Source organism: Capra hircus, chromosome 28 (genome assembly GCF_001704415.2).
Source record: "Capra hircus breed San Clemente chromosome 28, ASM170441v1, whole genome shotgun sequence".
Classification (NCBI taxonomy): domain Eukaryota; kingdom Metazoa; phylum Chordata; class Mammalia; order Artiodactyla; family Bovidae; genus Capra; species Capra hircus.
The window spans coordinates 7,330,338-7,345,083 of NC_030835.1; the positions used below are offsets into that span (position 1 = coordinate 7,330,338).

A 14,746-nucleotide genomic window follows, 5' to 3' on the forward strand; every position below is an offset into this window, starting at 1 on the left:
AGCCTTACAGTAGAATTACAGCCACCATGTTTTCTGTTCAGTGGGACCTTGCATTTGCAAGTACCGGGAAGAGTGAAGCCAGGAGGTAAACATCCCTCATTCTTGCAGACCAGGCCAATTCTTTCCTAAGGCTCTGCACAGATAGGCTACAGATGGAGCTCCTTAGTGGTAATCCATTGTCATTCAGTGAGTGAGAAAACCTTAATTTCTAGAAACACATGGATAACTTCATATTTTTCTGCTTTCATCATCATTGTATGTGAAGTAGGGAAAGACTGCATCAAAATTTGCCAAGCAGCTGCAATTTTTTCCTTAATTATTTTTTTGCATGAGTGAAAAAATGCTTTAATTTTTGGGAATATAAAGCAGTAAGTATATGTAATATAGAGGAAAAATAAATTAAGCTTGGAGGAAGATAAAATTTCTCAAGGGAAATAATAAATTCCATTAAATTGAATTCAAAACAGTTGTCCCAAGGAGATATTTAAATTCAGTGTGTTGTAAATTATTTTTAGAAGTGTAGACTTAAAAAGGAACTTATATCCTTCAATCCAAAGAAAGCTGAGATGTCCAGGGAACAGAAGAGAAGGGGACCATGAAGTCATGAGGAAAAACCATTTCACCAGAACGAACTGCTTTACTAAAGAGGCGGCTTTTTGGCAACACTTTGAAAGTATTTTGACAAAATGTAAGGTTAATCAGCTCACATGGGTATCATTATAGTGACAGAAAAAAAAAGTAGCTTGGAATCAGAAAAATTTTTATGACTATTGTTTACCCTTGCTAAATACTCCAGAAATAATTCAATATTTTCTAATGAAAATTATATTATTAAGTCACTGGACAGAGAGAAAATATAATTTTTATTTATATACATTGTCAGCACCATGATCCTCATGGCCTTGTTGGATAATTTTATTTGAATAAATTTGTTCCCAGTGGAATTGTCAAGAACCCAGCTGAAAGTTCATGATTTTGACATTTGAATTTCTTCTATTGTAACTTGCCGTTGTAAAACAATAGACAAGTGATCTTACTGTGAAAGAGACTTTCAAATATTAACTTACTGCTTCATATTTTTAAATGTGTAGAAATTTATCTGAAGCATAGCAAAGAGATTATTAGGAAGTGGGTAGCTTTACATGAAGCCTAATTATAATATTAACAAAAAGAGAAGTTATATCTAGGAAATTTTGACATCTGTCCCTGAATCAAATCTCTCTGGAAATACTTGTCAGATTCCTTTGTTATCAGAAATCAAAAAATAAAGAACCCAATATATTTCTGATTTTAATAACTTACCTGGAAACTAAAGGAAAATTTTGCAATAATGTATTTATTCTGCTTTTAACTGCTTCTCAGATCCTTTTAATATATTTCATTTTTTTATATTTAGTACATATTGTTATTTTCATATACATTCATTTTTGTAAGAAAATTAGTATTTAAAAAATACTGTCAAAACCTTACCATAACTGCTGTTTAACCTTTCTAATTTTTTCTGGTCAAAATAATGATTGAAAAAAAACCATCATCATTTAGGCTTTCAGAACTTAGTGCATTCAAGCTTATCATCTGGGAAAAAAGTCACAGTAACAATGTGAGGCAAATCTTATCCATCTTGTTTTACAAACAAGGTAAATCATTTAAACAAGGAGACACAGCTCATACTTGACAAAAACTAGATGTTAAATCTAATTATCTACATTCTAAAATCATGAAGACAATGGCACCCCACTCCAGTACTCTTGCCTGGAAAATCCCATGGATGGAGGAGCCTGGTGGGCTGCAGTCCATGGGGTTGCTACGAGTCAGACACGACTGAGCGACTTCACTTTCAATTTTCACTTTCCTGCATTGGAGGAGGAAATGGCAACCCACTCCAGTGTTCTTGCCTGGAGAATCCCAGGAACGGGGGAGCTTGGTGGGCTTCCATCTATGGGGTCACACAGAGTTGGACACGACTGAAGCGACTTAGCAGCAGCAACAGCAGCAAACTAGATTATTACCCTTGCATTTACTTTTCCTGTTTCTTTCTTTTCACTTGTTACCACCCAGAACTTTGACTAATGTCATAACTCTTTGGGAAGGTCATGAAAAAGTGAGGAAAAGCTGCTAGAAAGGGGGAAAAAAAGTGCCAACCTAAGCAGAGGCTGATCTGGCCTAGATCTTGCAACAGAAGCAACTAGACAGGAGCTAGAGCCTGTGGTTTAGACACACAACACCCAGACAAAATCAGGATGGAGAAGTCCAACAAAGAGCAAACATGAGCAGGAAGTGGGAGATCACTCTGCTGGTTGTGAGGATGAAAGGTTATTCCGGTGGCTCAGTGGCAAAGGAGACGTGGGTTCAGTACCTAGGTTGGGAGGATCCCTTGTAGTAGGAAATGGCAACCCACTCTTGTCTTCTTGCCTGGGAAGTCCCAGGACTGGTGGGCTACAGTCCATGGGGTTGCAAAAGAATCAGACACAACTTACTGACTGAAAATCAACAAACCTGAGGATGAAGACTAACTCCATCAGAAGTTTGCTGTAGTTCACAGGGTGCTGATTTGAACTGAGTGGGCAATGCTTCAGCCCCATCTGTTGCCGTTAGAGTGCCAGCCTCTCCTCTATCCCCCTACACAACTTTTCTATTTCTTGCTAGTAAAGTAACTCAGGGATCACCACTGGAAAGCAGGAAAGCTGCAATCTTTCTCAGCATCTGACTTCTCTGTTTCTCCTAAAACATGAATTTAGCACTCCAGTGGTTATGGGGGGATAAAGAAAATGCAAACATGGAGAAATGGTCAAGCTTCAAAAAATCTCAAATGCGGTTCTTACTGTAGGTAGTAAAACCAAAGTGACATTGCAAGGTGGCCTGCTGTGCTAGCAGGACCATGGCGGAGCAGTCAGGAATGAAATGTCTCTGATCCTCTGTCTACCCAGCCAGGAATAAATGGCCTAAACAGAGCTTCTCAGAGCCTCGGGTCCCCCATCAACCAAATGGAGAACATACTGGTCCTTCTCAGGCACCTCACAGGGCAGATGTGGCTATTCAGTGAGATAATGCATTCTTCTGCCAATTCAAATAATAAAAACAAAACAATAAACAAAAAGTACTATTTCCACTTTCTCAGGCATTTTGCTGAAAATTAACAGTAAAACAACAAAAAAGACAGGGGCCCTTTCATTCTGATACCCTTCAAATCAACAATGATAGATAGATATCTATAGTGAAGCTACAGTGAAAAACAAGGAACTATTCAACACCCAAGTAGGACTAGAGAGGGAGACATATTCTCACAGTGAGAGGTATCAGGAGCCTTAAAAGGTTTATATTGTTCTGTCCCGTAAGCTAGTACTGAGTAGTTGAATGTTCACTTTTTCATTCTTTGTGCCATCTGGACTTATATGCAATTTATTTAGATGTAAGAAGTATTTCTTAATTTAGAAAGTCTCCTTTAAAAAGACATGAAACTTTCATCAAAGAGTGCATACGATGCTTGGAAATAAAAGACCTAGAAACCAACATTGATAAGTGTTAAGTATATCGTTGAGCACTGGTGTTGATAAAGGGGATTGGGGTTGGAGTTTTCAGAAGAAATAGAAATTGTGCAACAGAAAACAAAGTAAGAAAGAAAAGGAGGCTATGAAAAAGCATTTCAGTATTTAGTATGCTTGGGGCAACCAGGGTTTAAGAGCATAAAAGCATGCTGTTGAAGATAAAATGCCTAGAAGAAATATTTGAGGAAATTAAAGAATAAAGAGGGCGATGGATGACTTCGAGAAACTGCTTAATATACTACTCGATACAAGATTCTGGGCAAGTCACCATGTTTTGGGTTTCAGTTTTCTCATTTGTACAATCAAAGAGCACACAAAAGGATGGGAAGACCAGATGATCCTCCCAGCCTTCAAACAACTTGTTCAGATACTGTCCTCATGACTCGCAAGGAGAAATAAATCCTTAAAGTTCTTGCCACATTTCTTTTTTTTCACCAGCCAGACGTGGTGTTGTTAAGGGCATTGCTTGACAAATAATGAAAATAGAGAGATGAGAAAACTGTACACCCTTGGTACAGCCACCTCTTTGACCCTTGCATTGTTTACTTTATGAGTTTGTTTGGGCAACAACTGTATGCTGTCAGAGTTATTGCTGCATAATTCTAGAGGAGATCACACACAGTGTTTAATTTTTTAGTAGCTTTGACATTAAAATTTTATTAAATGTCTTTGAAGGTTAGGTTAGCATGGCAAAACCCTTATCCAGTAATTAATGACCTGCTGGGAACTGAAAGGATGAGACATACGGTGAGGTAGAAGGGGCAGAAGGGGAGAGGTTAGGAGTTCACAGTCAAAGAAGGCCTATTTTCTTAGACAAACACAGATATATAATGCTTGTAAGCTTTGACGGCGTGGAGGAACAGGAGAAAACAGAAATCATGAATGTGCTAGGCACAAAATTAGGATGATTTGGATATAAGGAAAGCTAGGCAAGACATGAGTAGAGGGTGAGTCTAATGCATGACTATGTGCTGTGGTTAAAAATAATAATGGTGGTGGCAGCTGATTTTATTGAAACTATGTATCAGACACCAAGATAAATACTTTTCATATATTAGTCATTAAAGGCTTATGATGATAGTTTGAGGTAAGTGCTGATATATATCATTATTTTAAAGATGATAAAATGTGATTTACCAGGATTACGTGATGTACTTCACAGTCATACAACTGGTACATAGGAAAGGCTTGAACCCAAGTGGTCTCTCAAAACATGTATTCTTCTTCTTATGTTACCCTACATTGTTGGTCTGTTCTCTCTTAACTCACTGGTTTCGCTACTTAAGTCTTTGAACATCAGAGAGGCAGCTGACCACTGGAGGAAAAGATAAGGAACAAAGTTGCTTTCTCTCTGTATGAGTATGTTTCTTCTTCATTTTAAATCTTCATCTAGTGTGATGAGTAACTGTGAAGTCTGTCAGAGAGCTAACAGTTAAATCAAATCCAAGCCTAAACTGTATGCCAGGTCAAATAGTCACCTAGCACACTGTTGTTCACTTCAGCCCTGCTTACTGGAGAGCTAGGTGGTGAGCTCCATGTGAGAACATAACACAAATATTTTACCTGCAGAAACAGCCCAAATTTGAACAACATGGGTAACATGATCAAATTCCCGGCAAAATTAAAGTATAAAGTGAAAGACCATTCCCTATCCAGAAAATTAAAAAAAAAAAAAATTTGCAGCTCAGCAGTCTTCTCCCCAATATTTTACTCAGCTCTCTCTCAGAAAGTATATCTTGTTGGGAGCTAGTGCTGTTCAGTAGCTTCAGCCTGAAGGTGTCTTTCCCTGTATCTATTACAGCTATAACTGTACTTCCAAAGGTAGAGTAATCTAACCCTAAATTGGTGCAATGATAAAGAATCTGCCTACCGATGCAGAAGATGCGAAATACTTAGGCTTGGGAAGATCCCCTGGAGGAGGAAACGGCACCTAGTCCAGTATTCTTGCCTGGAGAATGTCATGGACAGAGGAACCTGGCTTGTTACAGTCTTCAGGGTTGCAAAAGTGGGACATGACTGAGTGACCGGGCACACACACGTGCACAGCCCAAAATTACACATGTATCCTGTTTTCAAATATCTGAATACATTATCAGAACATCAAAGTCACACCCATATAATTCAGAAAATTTCCAAACAATTTCTTAGTCTCAAGTAAGTTTACTCCTAGCAAAATAGTATTACTAGTAACTAGTATATGTTGTCATCTAAACATTCCCTGCTATTAATATTTTCAGGATGAGTTTGAAAGTGTTCCTTCCTGTTTTGATACTTTGGAAGACTATGAGGAAGACTGGTATTAATTCTTCTCTAAATAGTTGATAGAATTCTCCAGTGAAGTTACCTGGGTTTTTCTTTGTCAGAAGGTTTTGAATACTGCTTAAATCTCTTAGCTAGTTATAGATCTCCTGAAATGGTTTATCTCTTCATGATTCAGACTTGATCAGTTGTATGCTTCTAAGAATTTATCCATTTCTATTCAGTTCAGTTCAGTCACTCAGTTGTGTCCGACTCGTTGCGACCCCATGAATCGCAGCACGCCAGGCCTCCCTGTCCATCACCATCTCCCGGAGTTCACTCAGACTCGTGTCCATCGAGTCCATGATGCCATCCAGCCATCTCATCCTGGGTCGTCCCCTTCTCCTCCTGCCCCCAGTCTCTCCCAGCATCAGAGTCTTTTCCAGTGAGTCAGTTCTTTGCATGAGGTGGCCAAAGTACTGGAGTTTCAGCTTTAGCGTCATTCCTTCCAAAGAAATCCCAGGGCTGATCTCCTTCAGAATGGACTGGTTGGATCTCCTTACAGTCCAAGGGACCCTCAAGAGTCTTCTCCAACACCACAGTTCAAAAGCATGAATTCTTCGGCGCTCAGCCTTCTTTACAGTCCAACTCTCACATCCATACATGACCGCTGGAAAAACCATAGCCTTGACTAGATGGACCTTAGTCGGTAAAGTAATGTCTCTGCTTTTGAATATACTGTCTAGGTTGGTCATAACTTTCGTTCCAAGGAGTAAGTGTCTTTTAATTTCATGGCTGCAGTCACCATCTGCAGTGATTTTGGAGCCCCCAAAAATAAAGTCTGACACTGTTTCCACTGTTTCCCCATCTATTTCCTGTGAAGTGATGGGACCAGATGCCATGATCTTCATTTTCTGAATGTTGAGCTTTAAGCCAACTTTTTCACTCTCCTCTTTCACTTTCATCAAGAGACTTTTTAAGGAAAAAAAAAGGGTGCCATAAGGGTGGTGTCATCTGCATATTTGAGGTTATTGATATTTCTCCCAGCAATCTTGAGATCAACCAATTTGTGGGAGGTGTAATTGTTCATAGTAATCTCATAATGTTTTTTATTTCTGTGACATCAGTTGTAATGTATATCCTTTTACAGTTCTATTTTTCACTATTTGAATATCCTCTTTCTCTTTAGGTAAAATTTTGTTGATTTTATCTTTTAAAAAAACCACGTATTAATTCGGTTGATTCTTTTCCTCTTGATTGTCTCTTCTCTATTTCATTTAGCTCCATTTTAATTATTATTTTCTTCCTTCTGCTAACTTTAGCTTTACGTTTTCTTGTTTAGTTCTTTGAAGTATAAAGTTAGGTTATTGATTTGAGTTTTTTTTTTTTTTTAGTTTTTCCAACTTTAGTATATATAAATAAAAATGAAAATTTAAAAATAATATACTTAGTTCTAAAAGAGAGAAACTGTATCAGCCTGAACACACTCTGGTCAATTCTGAGTCAGTCACACAAATCTACCTTCTAAGGAAACCAGACTAGTGAGACAGTTAATTTTGTGCTTTTGGCTATAAAGAATTAAATTACACTCACTCTTTCATCTTTTAATGAAAGATAACTTACTCTCAGAAGCAGCATAAGCATTGTTATAGTAAGTCTACTCCTAAATGAAAATATGGGGTGAGTTACAGTTTACTTAGTAGCCTAGCTAAGAAACCTTCGAAAATTAGCCATGGATCAAAGTAATTATATAAGTTCAAGATATTATCTTAGGATGAAAGGTAACTCAGGTCCGTAACTTGCTTTAAAAAGACACTGAAAATTAAACCTTTGGCATAGTCAGAACTTTCAGAAATGTTTCTTAAATATCAAATTTTTCTATGGAGAGACGCTATGTCCAGTTTCTTCATAATCTTCTCTTGTTACCACCATATCATCAAAATCGTCATTCTCTGATATGAATTTTCCACCTTCCCAGGCATAAATAATAGGGTCTTCAGGCAGCACAACAGAAACATCATAATCTATGGAGTGAGACATCGAACTTCTGAGTAAACTTGATCCCTAAATCCTGGGTAAAGGGAATTTCCTCCTGCAAAAAAATGTGGCTGCATTTCTTCAGGTAAATTCTGAATTGAATAGACAATAGCTTCTGGAATCTGCATTTCATGAATGCCTTTATCAGAAGGATTAAAGAATATTTCTGAAACAGCAAATCTCTCATTGGCCAGATGAAGAATTTTTCCCCCAGATTTGTATTTTCCACTTAACCCCATCTCTTCTCTTGGCTATAAGATATGATTTCATTTAGATGATTGGTTAGGAGGAATTCTCCTCCCACATTTATATGAATAATTGCTTCTTTTTTCTTAAAAAATATGGAATGCTCCACTAATTTGCGTGTCATCCTTGCTCAGGGGCCATGCTAATCTCTATATCATTCCAATTTTAGTATATGTGCTGCTGAAGCGAGCACTGTGTTTTTTTTTTTAATGCAAGCATTTTCTACTATAGATTCTTTGTACTGCTTTTGCTGTATCCCCAAAGTTTTTTTTTTAATGCTGTGTTTTTTTGTTTTCATTTGTCTTGAGATAATTTTCTAAATTCCCTTGTAAGTTCTTCTATGGATCATTCATTATTTAAGACTGAATTATTTAATTACCATGCATTTGTTGGTTTTCCTTCAGCTGTTAATTTCTAGTTTTATTCCATTGTAGTTAGAAAAGATAATTTGCTTGATTTCAGTCTTCTGAACTTTGTAAAGACTTATTTTGTGGCCCAACATGTGATCTGTCTTAGAGGCTATTCCATGTTCACTGGAGAAGAATGTGAGCTCTGCTCTTGCTGGGTGAAGTGTTCTTTATATGTCTGTTGGTTCATGCTGGTCTATAGTGTTTTTCAAGTGTTATATTTGCTTACTGATCTTCAATATGGCTGTACTACCCATAAGTGAAAGTGAGGCACTGGAGTTCCCTACTATTATTGTTTTGTTATTTCTCACTTTAGTTGTTTTTAAGGTTTGCTTTATATATTTGAGTTCTGTGATATTTTATATACATATATGTATATAAAAGAGATATGTTTATACATATATGTATATTAGAAGATATGTGTGTATACATGTGCACGCACACACACACATGTGTTTCATAGACACACTTTCCCAGTAAATTGACCTTTATGGAGTTATATAATGTCTTTTGTCTCTTGTGACAGTTTCTGTCTAGAATTCTATTTTGTCTTCTTTTTAACATGCATTAGGTCTCACTTTTATGCTGTGAAGATCTATGAATTTTGAAAAACAGATTGTGTCGTGTATTCACCACTGCAATACCGCAGAGAAGAGTTGCATGTCTAATTTCATGGTTAGTTTCTGCTTCTAAAAAGTTCCTTGTTTTTACCTGTTCTACCCTCCCCACTCCCTAAACTTGCGGCAATCACTGATATGTTTTATATCTCTAGTTTTACCTTCCCCAAAATGTCACATTATGGAATCATAGGGTATGCAACCTTCTCATTCTTGCTTCTTATGTTTATCTATATGTATTTAAGAGTCATCTATGTCTTTGAGTAACTTGATGGCTTCTTTTTTATTACTGAATACTTTTCACAGTATGCTGCTGCTGCTAAGTCGCTTCAGTCATGTCCGACTCTGTGCGACCCCATAGATGGCAGCCCACCAGGCTCCTCTGTCCCTGGGATTCTCCAGGCAAGAACACTGGAGTGGGTTGCCATTTCCTTCTCCATTTCATAGTATGGATGGATGTATTACACTCTGATTATCCATTCACCTCTTACAGGACACTTTGGCAACTCCTTTTCTTCCCTGTCCCCTTTCTCTAGAGACAACATTCTCAGTCTACTTTTTTGAATCCTGTTTTCTGTTGACTCTGACTTTTATTTAATTATTTTTGCTGAGGTGAGTCAGAAAGGGTGGATGTATCTGAAGTGAAACAGATGTGAAACAACAGGGGAAAAAAAAAAAGGATTTCAGAGTTGCTCTCTGGTTCAAATTAGTTTAAGTTCCTTCTAGCATCCCTCTGGAGACTAAGCCTTTGATAGAAGGGATGGTCTGAGTGGGAGTTTACAATGGCTGTCCTTCTCATCCTGTCTCAGGTTCATGTGGGACGTTTTCTTAGATCCTACCTGGGAGAACCTGGTGAGAATTCTGAAGAAAAGCACCGGAAAATGTGAGACTCCTCACACGACAATGGTGCCCAGCATCTTCTTACTCTTACGCTAGTCCTCACTCACCTTCTACCATTTATCAAAAGTACCAATAATACTTGGTCCTATTTGCTTATGGCATCAGGTGGGGGGTCTTGGGTGCTGTAACCTTCTGAATGTAATTGACTCTAACTTTTGGGGTAATGGTTTGTCCTGTGATGTCTTTTCTCTAACAGTTTTTAGATAATAATTGAATTTTCCCTTTTCTCTGACAGTTTTTTTTTTCTAAATTGACTTTCACTTTGTCTTGCTATTTCTTATTGCAAGGATAGGAGTAACAACTTCTATGCTTTTTACATGTGGGAGCTGAAACAAGAAATAACTATTCATCTTTTAAATTCCTTGTGCTTTTAAGTTTTACTACCCCAATAGCAATGCAAAAAATTAATTTTATTTCTGATTTTTCTGCTTCCATGATCTGACTTACTCTGGAAATATATAGTAGCTCTCTGAGGCCCAGACAAGTATACATATAGGGGGTTGGGTAGGGGGTTGCTTGGGAAATATAGGAAGACATTGAAATAAACCTTTTCTGGCCTAACAAAGAGTCTGTGCTCTCCACATGGGAAATAACTGAAAGTATGGATACTTCTATGAGTATAGAAGTTCTGTAAATCTTGGAGGAGTCTTTTCTCTCTCTCATTCTTTCTCATACGTACCCACGCACATACACATACACACACACGCTCACTCAAGGAAGATTTCTAAACTATATCACTTGCATTTTTTAAAAGATTGTCCCAGCCTTAGACATGGCCTGCTTGTGTCTACTGACATAAATTTTATTCTAAAAATAATCTTTTCTTTCAGTCATGACATTTAACTCATTTTGGAATTATAAATAACATTAAATCAAGACATGGCATTTTTCTAGGACAAAAATATAAGGAAATAAATGTTAACTCATTGTCTCTAGACCAATCTCAGTATCATTAACTTTCAAACTGAAGAAGACTAAGGGAATGGACTGATTGAATGCACTTTTGGGGACAGCTGGAGCCTAGATATTGTCTAATAGCCAAGCCCAGGCATGCCCAAGATGACCCCTCAGATACCAGGCTTCACAATAAAACCCTTAGAAATAGGTTGGGCTCGTTGCCAGAGTCTCCAGTAACAATTAAATTTTAGGGCAGTCTAACATCTTCAAGAGGATAACACACAGGGTGTTGCTCAGGCTTCGTCAAACCTTCATTTCTTAAAGGTGCTTCTATGAGGTACAATCATAAATCACTATGGTGATTTGGGAGAGAAATGGGAAGCATGATGCATGTGTAAAATCAAACTGTCTGCCATCCAACTCCATATTTGCGCTTCTCTTGACATCTCTCTGTCAGTCATCATCCCACAATAACACTTCTGCAATAGTGAAATTTATTAAGAAACAGTGATTCCTGGCATTGCAGTGGATGATGAATGGAAATGGAAATTGTGGCTTGGGGTCTAGAATGCTTATTCTGTTCCGACCAGGCTACCACTCTCCATTACTAATAGGGAGATTATTATTCTCCTTAATAATCCTCAACATTTACCAATGTTCACCCTAAAAATTATGTCATTATTTATCTCCTGAATTCTGTTACCATTCTCTCTCTCTCTTAATCTTCTTCAGTTAGTTTATTGCTTGAGACAGAAGGCTACAAGCAACTATTCATTTGCTTTACTCTTTCCTATGTATAAAAACAAACAATTTCTTTATAAGTACTTACGGCCTTATGTGGAGAAGGCAGTGGCACCCCACTCCAGTACTCTTGCCTGGAAAATCCCATGGACGTAGGAGCCTGGTGGGCTGCAGTCCATGGGGTCGCTGAGGGTCGAACACTACTGAGCGACTTCACTTTCACTTTCATGCATTGGAGAAGGAAATGGCAACCCACTCCAGTGCTCTTGCCTGGAGAATCCCAGGGATGGGGGAGCCTGGTGGGCTGCCGTCTCTGGGGTCGCACAGAGTCGGACACGACTGAAGCAACTTAGCAGCAGCAGCAGTAGCAGCAAGGCCTTATGAGTCAATCAGTTCTCTCCTAGTTATTTTCTGTATGATAATGTACACCTTGTTGATCTCTGGGGCTTCCCTTGTGGCTCAGATGGTAAAGCATCTGCCTACAATGCAGGAGACCCAGGTTCGATCCCTGGGTTGGGAAATTCCCCTGGAAAAGGAAATGGCAACCCACTCCAGTTTTCTTGCCTGGAAAATCCCATGGAGGGAGGAGCCCAGTTAGGCTACAGTCCATGGGGTCGCAAAGAGTCGGACACGACTGAGCGATTTCACTTCACTTCACTTCACTTCACTTTTGTTGATCTTTGGGCCTCAGTGTTATGTGACTTTTTTATGAAGGAAATTGCTTGACATTTTCCTGGACTTCAGATTCATCTCCTCACTAAAGCATTTTCCCTGTTTCCTACCAGAAGTAGGGGGCAGAGGGCAGCATGACTGCCATGATTGGTGTGCTCAAACTTGAGGAATTGCCCTTGTGGTTGGTGTAGGTGAACATGAGTTTGGAAAGCTTGTTCCTCTCTGGAAGGGATCTGAGGATTGGTGATTTTACTGATAAGAGGATTGAACTAGAGTCCAAACACAAACCAACGATTGGTCATTGTCTTTGTTCAAGCTGCTGCTGCTACTGCTGCTAAGTCGCTTCAGTCGTGTCCGACTCTGTGTGACCCCATAGACGGCAGCCCACCAGGCTCCCCTGTCCCTGGGATTCTCCAGGCAAGAACACTAGAGTGGGTTGCCATTCCCTTCTCCAATGCATGAAAGTGAAAAGTGAAAGTGAAGTCGCTCAGTCGTGTCCGACCCTCAGCGACCCCATGGACTGCAGCCTACCAGGCTCCTCTGTCCATGGGATTTTCCAGGCAAGAGTACTGGACTGGAATGCCACTGCCTTCTGTTACAAAAATACCATGAACTGGGAGGAATGTATTTCTAGTAGGTCTGGAAGCTGAGAAGTCCAGGATCAAGGCATGGCAGATTCAGGGTCTGGTGAGGTCTCACCACATGGTTTTGAGATAGCCATCTTCTCTCTGTATCCTTATGTGGAACAGGAAATCTCTCTGGGGTCTCTCTTAAAGGGCACTTTTCCATTATAAGGGTGGAGCCTGCATGAACTACTCAATTCCCGAAGGACCTATTGCCAAATATTATTGCATTGGGAGTTATGTTTCAACATGAACGTTTTGGGGAGATACAAGCATTCAGTCCATAATAGGTGTTAAGTATGAGAGTAGGCAGAATTGGACTTAGAGGTGTGGACACAGACAAAATGCCAGGAGTCCACTACACACAGACTTTCTAGAGACCTGCCTCGATGCCATAAAGCCGATGACTTTGGGTGCAGTTTAATTGGTGGTGAGTAGATAATTATTGTATTAGATTATTAATATGGTTTCCCAATATTAAAAAAAATTTTGAGTGTCAGAAGAGAGGGCTTTAATGCAGATTACTGGAAAATAATGGTATTTGGGCACTCTACAGACATTTTATTCTTTGAGTGGATTATAAAATTCTGAAAATTATTCGGTAAACAGTATTCTTTCCCTCTAAAATGTAATGATTCATTTCTTATCAACCACAGGATCAAGGAAAAATATATATTAAGAAGGCAATTCACTTAGCTCTAAGCAACGAATGGATGTGTGCATGCGCACACATACAGAAGTGGTAAAAAATTTGCATTTACTTTTCCACATCATTTTCCTAGTCCCCCTGAGATGGATGAACCTGGCACACACAGTTAGTCAAAATATCTATGGCAACATGTTTTATTAAATGCTGACAAAAATCACAAGATAATCGGAATTAAAGTTCAAAATGATAATGTTACAAAGTCAGTAACTCAGAGTGGATATTTCATTATTGATCAAAGTGTGGTTTAGTCAAAATTACTCATTTTACTATAGAGTGGGAGTGACATAGAAAGCAAATCTTGCCTGGCAATAGCGGCTGAATAGACAGTAGGGGAACTCCATCCAGATGCTGCTGCTGAAAAAAGACACTAGGGCTAAGGATATCAAGCCTTTTGCACAAGGAGGGGTGGCATTATCAGATCACAGGTTATGAAAGCAATTATCATTAAGATACCCAGGATGAATCAATGGTTTTGCAACAGATGGGAGGATTATACTGATGGAAAACCCATGGCAAATTCAGTATAGAAATCCAAGAAATTATAATCAAGGATAGAACTATAGTCTGTTAGTGTGGAACTGAAATTATAAAACTGATCCAGTCAAGTGAAATTATTATCATATTAGAAAATTGAGAGTGAAAGTGAAGTCGCTCAATCGTGGCCGACTCTTTGCGACCCCATGGACTGTAGCCTACTAGGCTCCTCCATCTGTGGGATTCTCCAGGCAAGAATACTGGAGTGGGTTTCCATTTCCTTCTCCAGGAGATCTTCCCAACCCAGGGATCGAACCCGGGTCTCCCACATTGCAGGCAGACGCTTTGCCATCTGAGCCACCAGGGAAGCTCTCATTTTAGAAAGGCTTATAGAAATTATATTACAGAACAGGAAACAAGCCTGAAATCTAAATACTTAAACAATCTAGTTCAGGCTGGAATAGTATGCCACTAAGGTAGATTAAGCTATAGTGATAAGAATATCCCAGATTTCACTGGCCTAGAAATACTTATTTCCTGTTTGTGATATATTTCATTGATAGTTGGTTGGGCCTCCAATCTGTGTTATCATCATTGCCCTCTTTTGGGGGCCTGGGCTAACAGAGTAGTCATTTTCTAA

At 38.8% G+C, this 14,746-nt stretch overlaps 1 non-coding gene and 1 pseudogene across 1 annotated transcript; both read left to right on the forward strand.

Annotated features, from left to right (window-relative positions):
• LOC102168607 overlaps nucleotides 1-14,746 on the forward strand; it is a 155,817-nt pseudogene that overhangs the window by 68,080 nt on the left and 72,991 nt on the right.
• On the forward strand, nucleotides 12,077-12,148 carry TRNAC-ACA. The gene has a single exon. It is a non-coding gene; the product is annotated as a tRNA-Cys (tRNA).